This window comes from Oncorhynchus tshawytscha, linkage group LG04 (genome assembly GCF_018296145.1).
Source record: "Oncorhynchus tshawytscha isolate Ot180627B linkage group LG04, Otsh_v2.0, whole genome shotgun sequence".
NCBI classification, from domain to species: Eukaryota; Metazoa; Chordata; class Actinopteri; order Salmoniformes; family Salmonidae; genus Oncorhynchus; species Oncorhynchus tshawytscha.
In genome coordinates this window covers 6,123,199-6,138,198 of record NC_056432.1, presented here as the reverse complement: position 1 = coordinate 6,138,198, position 15,000 = coordinate 6,123,199, and the positions used below count along the sequence as shown (strand labels likewise).

General features: G+C 33.8%; 1 protein-coding gene across 1 annotated transcript in view; it reads left to right on the top strand.

Moving 5' to 3' along the window:
* Positions 1–15,000, top strand: part of LOC112239503 (extracellular matrix organizing protein FRAS1-like) — a 316,408-nt gene that overhangs the window by 213,155 nt on the left and 88,253 nt on the right. The gene's annotated exons all lie outside the window — the stretch shown is intronic.

Here is a 15,000-nt window from a genome sequence, read left to right as displayed (position 1 = left end):
GTGTTGTATCTAGTGGTGTTATATCTAGTGGTGTTATATCTAGTGGTGTTATATCTAGTGGTGTTATAGGTGATGGTGTTATATCTAGTGGTGTTATATCTAGTGGTGTTATATCTAGTGGTGTTATATCTAGTGGTGTTATAGGTGATGGTGTTATATCTAGTGGTGTTATATCTAGTGGTGTTATATCTAGTGGTGTTATATCTAGTGGTGTTATATCTAGTGGTGTTATATCTAGTGGTGTTATATCTAGTGGTGTTATATCTAGTGGTGTTATATCTAGTGGTGTTATATCTAGTGGTGTTATAGGTGATGGTGTTATATCTAGTGGTGTTATATCTAGTGGTGTTATATCTAGTGGTGTTATATCTAGTGGTGTTATATCTAGAGGTGTTATAGGTGATGGTGTTATATCTAGTGGTGTTATATCTAGTGGTGTTATATCTAGTGGTGTTATAGGTGATGGTGTTATAGGTGATGGTGTTATATCTAGTGGTGTTATATCTAGTGGTGTTATATCTAATGGTGTTATAGGTGATGGTGTTATATCTATGTGTGTTATATGTGATGGTGTTATATCTAGTGGTGTTATAGGTGATGGTGTTATATCTAGTGGTGTTATATCTAGTGGTGTTATATCTGGTGGTGTTATATCTAGTGGTGTTATATCTAGTGGTGTTATATCTAGTGGTGTTATATCTAGTGGTGTTATATCTAGTGGTGTTATATCTAGTGGTGTTATATCTAATGGTGTTATAGGTGATGGTGTTATATCTAGTGGTGTTATATCTAGTGGTGTTATATCTAGTGGTGTTATAGGTGATGGTGTTATATCTAGTGGTGTTATATCTAGTGGTGTTATATCTAGTGGTGTTATATCTAGTGGTGTTATATCTAGTGGTGTTATATGTGATGGTGTTATATCTAGTGGTGTTATATCTAGTGGTGTTATATCTAGTGGTGTTATAGGTGATGGTGTTATATCTAGTGGTGTTATAGGTGATGGTGTTATATCTAGTGGTGTTATATCTAGTGGTGTTATATCTAGTGGTGTTATATCTAGTGGTGTTATATCTAGTGGTGTTATATCTAGTGGTGTTATATCTAATGGTGTTATAGGTGATGGTGTTATATCTAGTGTTATATCTAGTGGTGTTATATCTAGTGGTGTTATATCTAGTGGTGTTATAGGTGATGGTGTTATATCTAGTGGTGTTATATCTAGTGGTGTTATATCTAGTGGTGTTATATCTAGTGGTGTTATAGGTGATGGTGTTATATCTAGTGGTGTTATATCTAGTGGTGTTATATCTAGTGGTGTTATATCTAGTGGTGTTATATCTAGTGGTGTTATAGGTGATGGTGTTATATCTAGTGGTGTTATATCTAGTGGTGTTATATCTAGTGGTGTTATATCTAATGGTGTTATATCTAGTGGTGTTATATCTAGTGGTGTTATATCTAATGGTGTTATATCTAGTGGTGTTATATCTGATGGTGTTATATCTGATGGTGTTATATCTAGTGGTGTTATATCTAGTGGTGTTATATGATGGTGTTATATCTAGTGGTGTTATATCTAGTGTTATATCTGTTATATCTAGTGGTGTTATATCTAGTGGTGTTATATCTAGTGGTGTTATATCTAATGGTGTTATATCTAGTGGTGTTATATCTGATGGTGTTATATCTAGTGGTGTTATATCTAGTGGTGTTAAAGGTGATGGTGTTATATCTAGTGGTGTTATAGGTGATGGTGTTATATCTAGTGGTGTTATATCTAGTGGTGTTATATCTAGTGATGTTATATCTAGTGGTGTTATATCTAGTGGTGTTATAGGTGATGGTGTTATATCTAGTGGTGTTATAGGTGATGGTGTTATATCTAGTGGTGTTATATCTAGTGGTGTTATATCTAGTGGTGTTATATCTAGTGGTGTTATATCTAGTGGTGTTATATCTAGTGGTGTTATAGGTGATGGTGTTATATCTAGTGGTGTTATAGGTGATGGTGTTATATCTAGTGGTGTTATATCTAGTGGTGTTATAGGTGATGGTGTTATATCTAGTGGTGTTATATCTAGTGGTGTTATATCTAGTGGTGTTATATCTAGTGGTGTTATATCTGATGGTGTTATATCTAGTGGTGTTATAGGTGTTATATCTAATGGTGTTATATCTAGTGGTGTTATATCTAGTGGTGTTATAGGTGATGGTGTTATATCTAGTGGTGTTATATCTAGTGGTGTTTATATCTAGTGGTGTTATATCTAGTGGTGTTATATCTAGTGGTGTTATATCTAGTGGTGTTATATCTAGTGGTGTTATATCTAGTGGTGTTATATCTAGTGGTGTTATATCTAGTGGTGTTATAGGTGATGGTGTTATATCTAGTGGTGTTATATCTAGTGGTGTTATATCTAGTGGTGTTATATCTAGTGGTGTTATATCTAGTGGTGTTATATCTAGTGGTGTTATAGGTGATGGTGTTATATCTAGTGGTGTTATATCTAGTGGTGTTATATCTAGTGGTGTTATAGGTGATGGTGTTATATCTAGTGGTGTTATATCTAGTGGTGTTATATCTAGTGGTGTTATATCTAGTGGTGTTATATCTAGTGGTGTTATATCTATGGTGTTATATCTGAGTGGTGTTATATCTAGTGGTGTTATATCTAGTGGTGTTATAGGTGATGGTGTTATATCTAGTGGTGTTATATCTAGTGGTGTTATATCTAGTGGTGTTATATCTAGTGGTGTTATATCTAGTGGTGTTATATCTGAGTGGTGTTATATCTAGTGGTGTTATATCTAGTGGTGTTATATCTAGTGGTGTTATAGGTGATGGTGTTATATCTAGTGGTGTTATATCTAGTGGTGTTATATCTAGTGGTGTTATATCTAGTGGTGTTATATCTAGTGGTGTTATAGGTGATGGTGTTATATCTAGTGGTGTTATATCTAGTGGTGTTATATCTAGTGGTGTTATATCTAGTGGTGTTATATCTAGTGGTGTTATATCTAGTGGTGTTATATCTAGTGGTGTTATATCTGATGGTGTTATATCTAGTGGTGTTATATCTAATGGTGTTATAGGTGATGGTGTTATATCTATTTGTGTTATATGTGATGGTGTTATATCTAGTGGTGTTATAGGTGATGGTGTTATATCTAGTGGTGTTATATCTAGTGGTGTTATATCTAATGGTGTTATAGGTGATGGTGTTATATCTAGTGGTGTTATATCTAGTGGTGTTATATCTAGTGGTGTTATATCTAGTGGTGTTATATCTAGTGGTGTTATAGGTGAGTGGTGTTATATCTAGTGGTGTTATATCTAGTGGTGTTATATCTAGTGGTGTTATAGGTGATGGTGTTATATCTAGTGGTGTTATAGGTGATGGTGTTATATCTAGTGGTGTTATATCTAGTGGTGTTATATCTAGTGGTGTTATATCTAGTGGTGTTATATCTAGTGGTGTTATATCTAGTGGTGTTATATCTAGTGGTGTTATATCTAGTGGTGTTATATCTAGTGGTGTTATATCTAGTGGTGTTATATCTAGTGGTGTTATATCTAGTGGTGTTATATCTAGTGGTGTTATATCTAGTGGTGTGGTGTGTTATATCTAGTGGTGTTATATCTAGTGGTGTTATATATCTGGTGGTGTTATATCTAGTGGTGTTATATCTAGTGGTGTTATATCTGTGGTGTTATATCTAGTGGTGTTATATCTAGTGGTGTTATATCTAGTGGTGTTATATCTAGTGGTGTTATATCTAGTGGTGTTATATCTAGTGGTGTTATATCTAGTGGTGTTATATCTAGTGGTGTTATAGTCTGATGGTGTTATATCTAGTGGTGTTATATCTAGTGGTGTTATATCTAGTGGTGTTATATCTAGTGGTGTTGATATCTAGTGGTGTTATATCTAGTGGTGTTATAGGTGATGGTGTTATATCTAGTGGTGTTATATCTATAGGTGATGGTGTTATATCTAGTGGTGTTATATCTAGTGGTGTTATATCTAGTGGTGTTATATCTAGTGGTGTTATATCTAGTGGTGTTATATCTAGTGGTGTTATATCTAGTGGTGTTATATCTGATGGTGTTATATCTAGTGGTGTTATATCTAGTGGTGTTATATCTAGTGGTGTTATATCTAGTGGTGTTATATCTAGTGGTGTTATATCTAGTGGTGTTATATCTAGTGGTGTTATATCTAGTGGTGTTATATCTAGTGGTGTTATATCTATGGTGTTATATCTAGTGGTGTTATATCTGAGTGGTGTTATATCTAGTGGTGTTATATCTGATGGTGTTATATCTAGTGGTGTTATATCTAGTGGTGTTATATCTAGTGGTGTTATATCTAGTGGTGTTATATCTAGTGGTGTTATATCTAGTGGTGTTATATCTAGTGGTGTTATATCTAGTGTGATGGTGTTATATCTAGTGGTGTTATATCTAGTGGTGTTATATCTAGTGGTGTTATATCTAGTGGTGTTATATCTAGTGGTGTTATATCTAGTGGTGTTATATCTAGTGGTGTTATATCTAGTGGTGTTATAGGTGATGGTGTTATATCTAGTGGTGTTATATCTAGTGGTGTTATATCTAGTGGTGTTATATCTAGTGGTGTTATATCTAGTGGTGTTATATCTAGTGGTGTTATATCTAGTGGTGTTATATCTATCTAGTGGTGTTATATCTAGTGGTGTTATATCTAGTGGTGTTATATCTAGTGGTGTTATATCTGATGGTGTTATATCTAGTGGTGTTATATCTAGTGTTATATCTAGTGGTGTTATATCTAGTGGTGTTATATCTAGTGGTGTTATATCTAGTGGTGTTATATCTAGTGGTGTTATATCTAGTGGTGTTATATCTAGTGGTGTTATATCTAGTGGTGTTATATCTGATGGTGTTATATCTAGTGGTGTTATATCTAGTGGTGTTATATCTCTAGTGGTGTTATATCTAGTGGTGTTATATCTAGTGGTGTTATATCTAGTGGTGTTATAGGTGTGGTGTTATATCTAGTGGTGTTATATCTAGTGGTGTTATATCTAGTGGTGTTATAGTGGTAGTGGTGTTATATCTAGTGGTGTTATATCTAGTGGTGTTATATCTAGTGGTGTTATATCTAGTGGTGTTATATCTAGTGGTGTTATATCTAGTGGTGTGGTGTTATATCTAGTGGTGTTATAGTGGTGTTATATCTTATATCTAGTGGTGTTATATCTAGTGGTGTTATATCTAGTGGTGTTATATCTAGTGGTGTTATATCTAGTGGTGTTATATCTATGGTGTTATATCTGTGGTGTTATATCTAGTGGTGTTATATCTAGTGGTGTTATATCTGAGTGGTGTTATATCTAGTGGTGTTATATCTAGTGGTGTTATATCTAGTGGTGTTATATCTAGTGGTGTTATATCTAGTGGTGTTATATCTAGTGGTGTTATATCTAGTGGTGTTATATGATGGTGTTATATCTAGTGGTGTTATAGGTGATGGTGTTATATCTAGTGTTATATCTAGTGGTGTTATAGGTCTGGTGTTATATCTAGTGGTGTTATATCTAGTGGTGTTATATCTAGTGGTGTTATATCTAGTGGTGTTATAGGTGATGGTGTTATATCTAGTTATATCTAGTGTGTTATATCTAGTGGTGTTATATCTAGTGGTGTTATATCTAGTGGTGTTATATCTAGTGGTGTTATATCTAGTGGTGTTATATCTATGGTGTTATATCTGTGGTGTTATATCTAGTGGTGTTATATCTAGTGGTGTTATATCTAGTGGTGTTATATCTAGTGGTGTTATATCTAGTGGTGTTATATCTAGTGGTGTTATATCTAGTGGTGTTATGGTGTTATATCTAGATGGTGTTATATCTAGTGGTGTTATATCTAGTGGTGTTATATCTAGTGGTGTTATATCTAGTGATGGTCTAGTGGTGTTATATCTAGTGGTGTTATATCTAGTGGTGTTATATCTAGTGGTGTTATATCTAGTGGTGTTATATCTAGTGGTGTTATATCTAGTGGTGTTATATCTTGGTGTTATATCTAGTGGTGTTATATCTAGTGGTGTTATATCTAGTGGTGTTATATCTAGTGGTGTTATATCTAGTGGTTATATCTGTTATATCTAGTGGTGTTATATCTAGTGGTGTTATATCTAGTGGTGTTATATCTAGTGGTGTTATATCTAGTGGTGTTATATCTAGTGGTGTGGTGTTGTTATCTAGTGGTGTTATATCTGTGGTGTTATATCTAGTGGTGTTATATCTAGTGGTGTTATATCTAGTGGTGTTATATCTAGTGGTGTTATATCTAGTGGTGTTATATCTAGTGGTGTTATATCTAGTGGTGTTATATCTAGTGGTGTTATATCTAGTGGTGTTATATCTAGTGGTGTTATATCTAGTGGTGTTATATCTAGTGGTGTTATATCTAGTGGTGTTATATCTAGTGGTGTTATATCTAGTGGTGTTATATCTAGTGGTGTTATATCTAGAGGTGTTATATCTAGTGGTGTTATATCTAGTGGTGTTATATCTAGTGGTGTTATATCTAGTGGTGTTATATCTAGTGGTGTTATATCTAGTGGTGTTATATCTAGTGGTGTTATATCTAGTGGTGTTATAGGTGATGGTGTTATATCTAGTGGTGTTATATCTAGTGGTGTTATATCTAGTGGTGTTATATCTAGTGGTGTTATATCTAGTGGTGTTATATCTAGTGGTGTTATATCTAGTGGTGTTATATCTAGTGGTGTTATAGGTGATGGTGTTATATCTAGTGGTGTTATATCTAGTGGTGTTATATCTAGTGGTGTTATATCTAGTGGTGTTATATCTAGTGGTGTTATATCTGTTATATCTAGTGGTGTTATATCTAGTGGTGTTATATCTAGTGGTGTTATATCTAGTGGTGTTATATCTAGTGGTGTTATATCTAGTGGTGTTATATCTAGTGGTGTTATATCTAGTGGTGTTATATCTGTGGTGTTATATCTAGTGGTGTTATGGTGTTATATCTAGTGGTGTTATATCTAGTGGTGTTATATCTAGTGGTGTTATATCTAGTGGTGTTATATCTGAGTGGTGTTATATCTAGTGGTGTTATATCTAGTGGTGTTATATCTAGTGGTGTTATAGGTGATGGTGTTATATCTAGTGGTGTTATAGGTGATGGTGTTATATCTAGTGGTGTTATATCTAGTGGTGTTATATCTAGTGGTGTTATATCTAGTGGTGTTATAGGTGATGGTGTTATATCTAGTGGTGTTATATCTAGTGGTGTTATATCTAGTGGTGTTATATCTAGTGGTGTTATATCTACTGGTGTTATATCTAGTGGTGTTATATCTGTGGTTTATATCTAGTGGTGTTATAGGTGATGGTGTTATATCTAGTGGTGTTATATCTAGTGGTGTTATATCTAGTGGTGTTATATCTAGTGTTATATCTGTGGTATATCTAGTGGTGTTATATCTAGTGGTGTTATATCTAGTGGTGTTATATCTAGTGGTGTTATATCTGATGGTGTTATATCTAGTGGTGTTATATCTAGTGGTGTTATATCTAGTGGTGTTATATCTGATGGTGTTATATCTAGTGGTGTTATATCTAGTGGTGTTATATCTAGTGGTGTTATATCTAATATCTGGTGTTATATCTATATCTAGTGGTGTTATATCTGTGGTGTTATATCTAGTGGTGTTATATCTAGTGGTGTTATATCTAGTGGTGTTATATCTAGTGGTGTTATATCTAGTGGTGTTATATCTAGTGGTGTTATATCTAGTGGTGTTATATCTAGTGGTGTTATATCTAGTGGTGTGGTGTTATATCTAGTGGTGTTATATCTAGTGGTGTTATATCTAGTGGTGTTATATCTAGTGGTGTTATATCTAGTGGTGTTATATCTAGTGGTGTTATATCTAGTGGTGTTATATCTAGTGGTGTTATATCTAGTGGTGTTATATCTAGTGGTGTTATATCTAGTGGTGTTATATCTAGTGGTGTTATATCTAGTGGTGTTATATCTAGTGGTGTTATATCTAGTGGTGTTATATCTGATGGTGTTATATCTAGTGGTGTTATATCTAGTGGTGTTATATCTAGTGGTGTTATATCTAGTGGTGTTATATCTAGTGGTGTTATATCTAGTGGTGTTATATCTAGTGGTGTTATATCTAGTGGTGTTATATCTAGTGGTGTTATATCTAATGGTGTTATAGGTGATGGTGTTATATCTAGTGGTGTTATATCTAGTGGTGTTATATCTAGTGGTGTTATATCTAGTGGTGTTATATCTAGTGGTGTTATAGGTGATGGTGTTATATCTAGTGGTGTTATATCTAGTGGTGTTATATCTAGTGGTGTTATATCTAGTGGTGTTATATCTAGTGGTGTTATATCTAGTGGTGTTATATCTAGTGGTGTTATATCTAGTGGTGTTATATCTAGGTGGTATATCTAGTGGTGTATATCTAGTGGTGTTATATCTAGTGGTGTTATATCTGATGGTGTTATATCTAGTGGTGGTGTTATATCTAGTGGTGTTATATCTAGTGGTGTTATATCTAGTGGTGTTATAGGTGATGGTGTTATATCTAGTGGTGTTATATCTAGTGGTGTTATATCTAGTGGTGTTATATCTAGTGGTGTTATATCTAGTGGTGTTATATTTATATCTAGTGGTGTTATATCTAGTGGTGTTATAGGTGATGGTGTTATATCTAGTGGTGTTATATCTAGTGGTGTTATAGGTGATGGTGTTATATCTAGTGGTGTTATATCTAGTGGTGTTATATCTAGTGGTGTTATATCTAGTTATATCTAGTGGTGTTATAGGTCTATGGTGTTATATCTAGTGGTGTTATATCTAGTGGTGTTATATCTAGTGATTATTATATCTGTGGTGTTATATCTAGTGGTGTTATATCTGTGGTGTTATATCTAGTGGTGTTATATCTAGTGGTGTTATATCTAGTGGTGTTATAGGTGATGGTGTTATATCTAGTGGTGTTATATCTAGGTGTTATATCTATGGTGTTATATCTAGATGGTGTTATATCTAGTGGTGTTATAGGTGATGGTGTTATATCTAGTGGTGTTATATCTAGTGGTGTTATATCTAGTGGTGTTATATCTAGTGGTGTTATATCTCTAGTGGTGTTATATCTAGTGGTGTTATATCTGATGGTGTTATATCTAGTGGTGTTATATCTAGTGGTGTTTATATCTAGTGGTGTTATATCTAGTGGTGTTATAGGTGATGGTGTTATATCTAGTGGTGTTATATCTAGTGGTGTTATATCTAGTGGTGTTATATCTAGTGGTGTTATAGGTGATGGTGTTATATCTAGTGGTGTTATATCTAGTGGTGTTATAGGTGATGGTGTTATATCTAGTGGTGTTATATCTAGTGGTGTTATATCTAGTGGTGTTATAGGTGATGGTGTTATATCTAGTGGTGTTATATCTAGTGGTGTTATATCTAGTGGTGTTATATCTAGTGGTGTTATATCTAGTGGTGTTATATCTAGTGGTGTTATAGGTGATGGTGTTATATCTAGTGGTGTTATATCTAGTGGTGTTATATCTAGTGGTGTTATATCTAGTGGTGTTATATCTAGTGGTGTTATATCTAGTGGTGTTATATCTAGTGGTGTTATATCTGATGGTGTTATATCTAGTGGTGTTATATCTAGTGGTGTTATATCTGAGTGGTGTTATATCTAGTGGTGTTATATCTAGTGGTGTTATATCTAGTGGTGTTATATCTAGTGGTGTTATATCTAGTGGTGTTATAGGTGATGGTGTTATATCTAGTGGGTGTTATATCTAGTGGTGTTATATCTAGTGGTGTTATAGGATGGTGTTATATCTAGTGGTGTTATATCTAGTGGTGTTATATCTAGTGGTGTTATATCTAGTGGTGTTATAGGTGATGGTGTTATATCTAGTGGTGTTATATCTAGAGGTGTTATAGGTGATGGTGTTATATCTAGTGGTGTTATATCTAGAGGTGTTATAGGTGATGGTGTTATATCTAGTGGTGTTATATCTAGTGGTGTTATATCTAGTGGTGTTATATCTAGTGGTGTTATATCTAGAGGTGTTATAGGTGATGGTGTTATATCTAGTGGTGTTATATCTAGAGGTGTTATAGGTGATGGTGTTATATCTAGTGGTGTTATATCTAGTGGTGTTATATCCAGTGGTGTTATATCTAGTGATATCTAGGGTGTTATATCTAGTGGTGTTATATCTAGTGGTGTTATATCTAGTGGTGTTATATCTAGTGGTGTTATATCTAGTGGTGTTATATCTAATGGTGTTATAGGTGATGGTGTTATATCTAGTGGTGTTATAGGTGATGGTGTTATATCTAATGGTGTTATATCTAGTGGTGTTATATCTAGTGGTGTTATATCTAGTGGTGTTATATCTAGTGGTGTTATATCTAGTGGTGTTATAGGTGATGGTGTTATATCTAGTGGTGTTATATCTAGTGGTGTTATATCTAGTGGTGTTATATCTAGTGGTGTTATATCTGATGGTGTTATATCTAGTGGTGTTATATCTAGATGGTGTTATATCTAGTGGTGTTATATCTAGTGGTGTTATATCTAGTGGTGTTATATCTGGTGGTGTTATATCTTATATCTAGTGGTGTTATATCTAGTGGTGTTATATCTAGTGGTGTTATATCTAGTGGTGTTATATCTATGGTGTTATATCTAGTGGTGTTATATCTAGTGGTGTTATATCTAGTGGTGTTATATCTAGTGGTGTTATATCTAGTGGTGTTATATCTAGTGGTGTTATATCTAGTGGTGTTATATCTAGTGGTGTTATATCTGGGTGTTATATCTAGTGGTGTTATATCTAGTGGTGTTATATCTAATGGGTGTTATATCTAGTGGTGTTATATCTAGTGGTGTTATATCTAGTGGTGTTATAGGTGATGGTGTTATATCTAGTGGTGTTATATCTAGTGGTGTTATATCTAGTGGTGTTATATCTAGTGGTGTTATATCTAGTGGTGTTATATCTAGTGGTGTTATATCTAATGGTGTTATATCTACTGGTGTTATATCTAGTGGTGTTATATCTAGTGGTGTTATATCTAGTGGTGTTATATCTAGTGGTGTTATATCTAGTGGTGTTATATCTAGTGGTGTTATAGGTGATGGTGTTATATCTAGTGGTGTTATATCTAGTGGTGTTATATCTAGTGGTGTTATAGGTGATGGTGTTATATCTAGTGGTGTTATATCTAGTGGTGTTATATCTAGTGGTGTTATATCTAGTGGTGTTATATCTGGTGTTATATTAGGTGATGGTGTTATATCTAGTGGTGTTATATCTAGTGGTGTTATATCTAGTGGTGTTATATCTAGTGGTGTTTATATCTAATGGTGTTATATAGATGGTGTTATATCTAGTGGTGTTATATCTAGTGGTGTTATAGGTTATATCTAGTGGTGTTATATCTAGTGGTGTTATATCTAGATGGTGTTATATCTAGTGGTGTTATATCTAGTGGTGTTATATCTAGTGGTGTTATATCTAGTGGTGTTATATCTAGTGGTGTTATATCTGAGTGGTGTTATATCTAGTGGTGTTATATCTAGTGGTGTTATATCTAGTGGTGTTATATCTATGGTGTTATATCTAGTGGTGTTATATCTAGTGGTGTTATATCTAGTGGTGTTATATCTAGTGGTGTTATAGGTGATGGTGTTATATCTAGTGGTGTTATATCTAGTGGTGTTATATCTAGTAGTGGTGTTATATCTAGTGGTGTTATATCTAGTGGTGTTATATCTAGTGGTGTTATATCTAGTGGTGTTATAGGTGATGGTGTTATATCTGATGGTGTTATATCTAGTGGTGTTATATCTAGTGGTGTTATATCTAGTGGTGTTATATCTGATGGTGTTATAGGTGATGGTGTTATATCTAGTGGTGTTATATCTAGTGGTGTCTAGTGGTGTTATATCTAGTGGGTGTTATATCTAGTGGTGTTATATCTAGTGGTGTTATATCTGGTGTTTATATCTGAGTGGTGTTATATCTAGTGGTGTTATATCTAGTGGTGTTATATCTGTGGTGTTATATCTAGTGGTGTTATATCTAGTGATGGTGTTATATCTAGTGGTGTTATATCTAGTGGTGTTATATCTAGTGGTGTTATATCTGGTGATGTTATATCTAGTGGTGTTATATCTAGTGGTGTTATATCTAGTGGTGTTATATCTAGTGGTGTTATATCTGTGGTGTTATATCTAGTGGTGTTATATCCAGTGGTGTTATATCTGAGTGGTGTTATATCTAGTGGTGTTATATCTAGTGGTGTTATATATGGTGTTATATCTAGTGGTGTTATATCTAGTGGTGTTATATCTAGTGGTGTTATAGGTGATGGTGTTATATCTAGTGGTGTTATATCTAGTGGTGTTATATCTAGTGGTGTTATATATCTGATGGTGTTATATCTAGTGGTGTTATATCTAGTGGTGTTATAGGTGATGGTGTTATATCTAGTGGTGTTATATCTAGTGGTGTTATATCTAGTGGTGTTATATCTAGTGGTGTTATATCTAGTGGTGTTATAGGTGATGGTGTTATATCTAGTGGTGTTATATCTAGTGGTGTTATATCTAGTGGTGTTATATCTAGTGGTGTTATATCTAGTGGTGTTATAGGTGATGGTGTTATATCTAGTGGTGTTATATCTGATGGTGTTATATCTAGTGGTGTTATATCTAGTGGTGTTATATCTAGTGGTGTTATATCTAGTGGTGTTATATCTAGTGGTGTTATATCTAGTGGTGTTATATCTAGTGGTGTTATAGGTGATGGTGTTATATCTAGTGGTGTTATATCTAGTGGTGTTATATCTAGTGGTGTTATATCTAGTGGTGTTATATCTAGTGGTGTTATATCTAGTGGTGTTATATCTAGTGGTGTTATATCTAGTGGTGTTATAGGTGATGGTGTTATATCTAGTGGTGTTATATCTAGTGGTGTTATATCTAGTGGTGTTATATCTAGTGGTGTTATATCTAGTGGTGTTATATCTAGTGGTGTTATAGGTGATGGTGTTATATCTAGTGGTGTTATATCTAGTGGTGTTATATCTAGTGGTGTTATATCTAGTGGTGTTATATCTAGTGGTGTTATATCCAGTGGTGTTATATCTAGTGGTGTTATATCTAGTGGTGTTATATCTAATGGTGTAATAGGTGATGGTGTTATATCTAGTGGTGTTATATCTAGTGGTGTTATATCTAGTGGTGTTATATCTAGTGGTGTTATATCTAGTGGTGTTATAGGTGATGGTGTTATATCTAGTGGTGTTATATCTAGTGGTGTTATATCTAGTGGTGTTATATCTAGTGGTGTTATATCTAGTGGTGTTATATCTAGTGGTGTTATAGGTGATGGTGTTATATCTAGTGGTGTTATATCTAGTGGTGTTATATCTAGTGGTGTTATATCTAGTGGTGTTATATCTAGTGGTGTTATAGGTGATGGTGTTATAGGTGATGGTGTTATATCTAGTGGTGTTATATCTAGTGGTGTTATATCTAATGGTGTTATATCTATGGTGTTATATCTGTGGTGTTATATCTAGTGGTGTTATAGGTGATGGTGTTATATCTAATGGTGTTATATCTAGTGGTGTTATATCTAGTGGTGTTATATCTAGTGGTGTTATATCTAGTGGTGTTATATCTAGTGGTGTTATATCTATGGTGTTATATCTAGTGGTGTTATATCTAGTGGTGTTATATCTAGTGGTGTTATATCTAGTGGTGTTATAGTGATGTTATATCTGGTGGTGTTATATCTAGTGGTGTTATATCTAGTGGTGTTATAGGTGATGGTGTTATATCTAGTGGTGTTATATCTAGTGGTGTTATATCTAGTGGTGTTATAGGTGATGGTGTTATATCTAGTGGTGTTATATCTAGTGGTGTTATATCTCGTGGTGTTATAGGTGATGGTGTTATATCTAGTGGTGTTATATCTAGTGGTGTTATATCTAGTGGTGTTATATGTAATGGTGTAATAGGTGATGGTGTTATAGTTAATGGTGTTATATCTAGTGGTGTTATATCTAGTGGTGTTATATCTAGTGGTGTTATATCTAGTGGTGTTATATCTAGTGGTGTTATATCTAGTGGTGTTATATCTAGTGGTGTTATATCTAGTGGTGTTATATCTAGGTGTTATGGTGTTATATCTAGTGGTGTTATATCTAGTGGTGTTATATCTAGTGGTGTTATATCTAGTGGTGTTATAGGTGAGTGGTGTTATATCTAGTGGTGTTATAGGTGATGGTGTTATATCTGTGGTGTTATATCTAGTGGTGTTATATCTAGTGGTGTTATATCTAGTGGTGTTATATCTAGTGGTGTTATATCTGATGGTGTTATATCTAGTGGTGTGGTGTTATAGGTGATAATTGATGGTGTTATATCTAGTGGTGTTATATCTAGTGGTGTTATATCTAGTGGTGTTATATCTAGTGGTGTTATATCTAGTGGTGTTATATCTAGTGGTGTTATATCTAGTGGTGTTATATCTAGTGGTGTTATATCTGATGGTGTTATATCTAGTGGTGTTATATCTAGTGGTGTTATATCTAGTGGTGTTATATCTAGTGGTGTTATAGGTGATGGTGTTATATCTAGTGGTGTTATATCTGATGGTGTTATATCTAGTGGTGTTATATCTAGTGGTGTTATATCTAGTGGTGTTATATCTAGTGGTGTTATATCTAATGTTATATCTAGTGGTGTTATATCTGGTGATATCTGTTATATCTAGTGGTGTTATATCTAGTGGTGTTATATCTAGTGGTGTTATATCTAATGGTGTTATATCTAGTGGTGTTATATCTAGTGGTGTTATATCTAGTGGTGTAATATCTAGTGGTGTTATAGGTGATGGTGTTATATCTAGTGG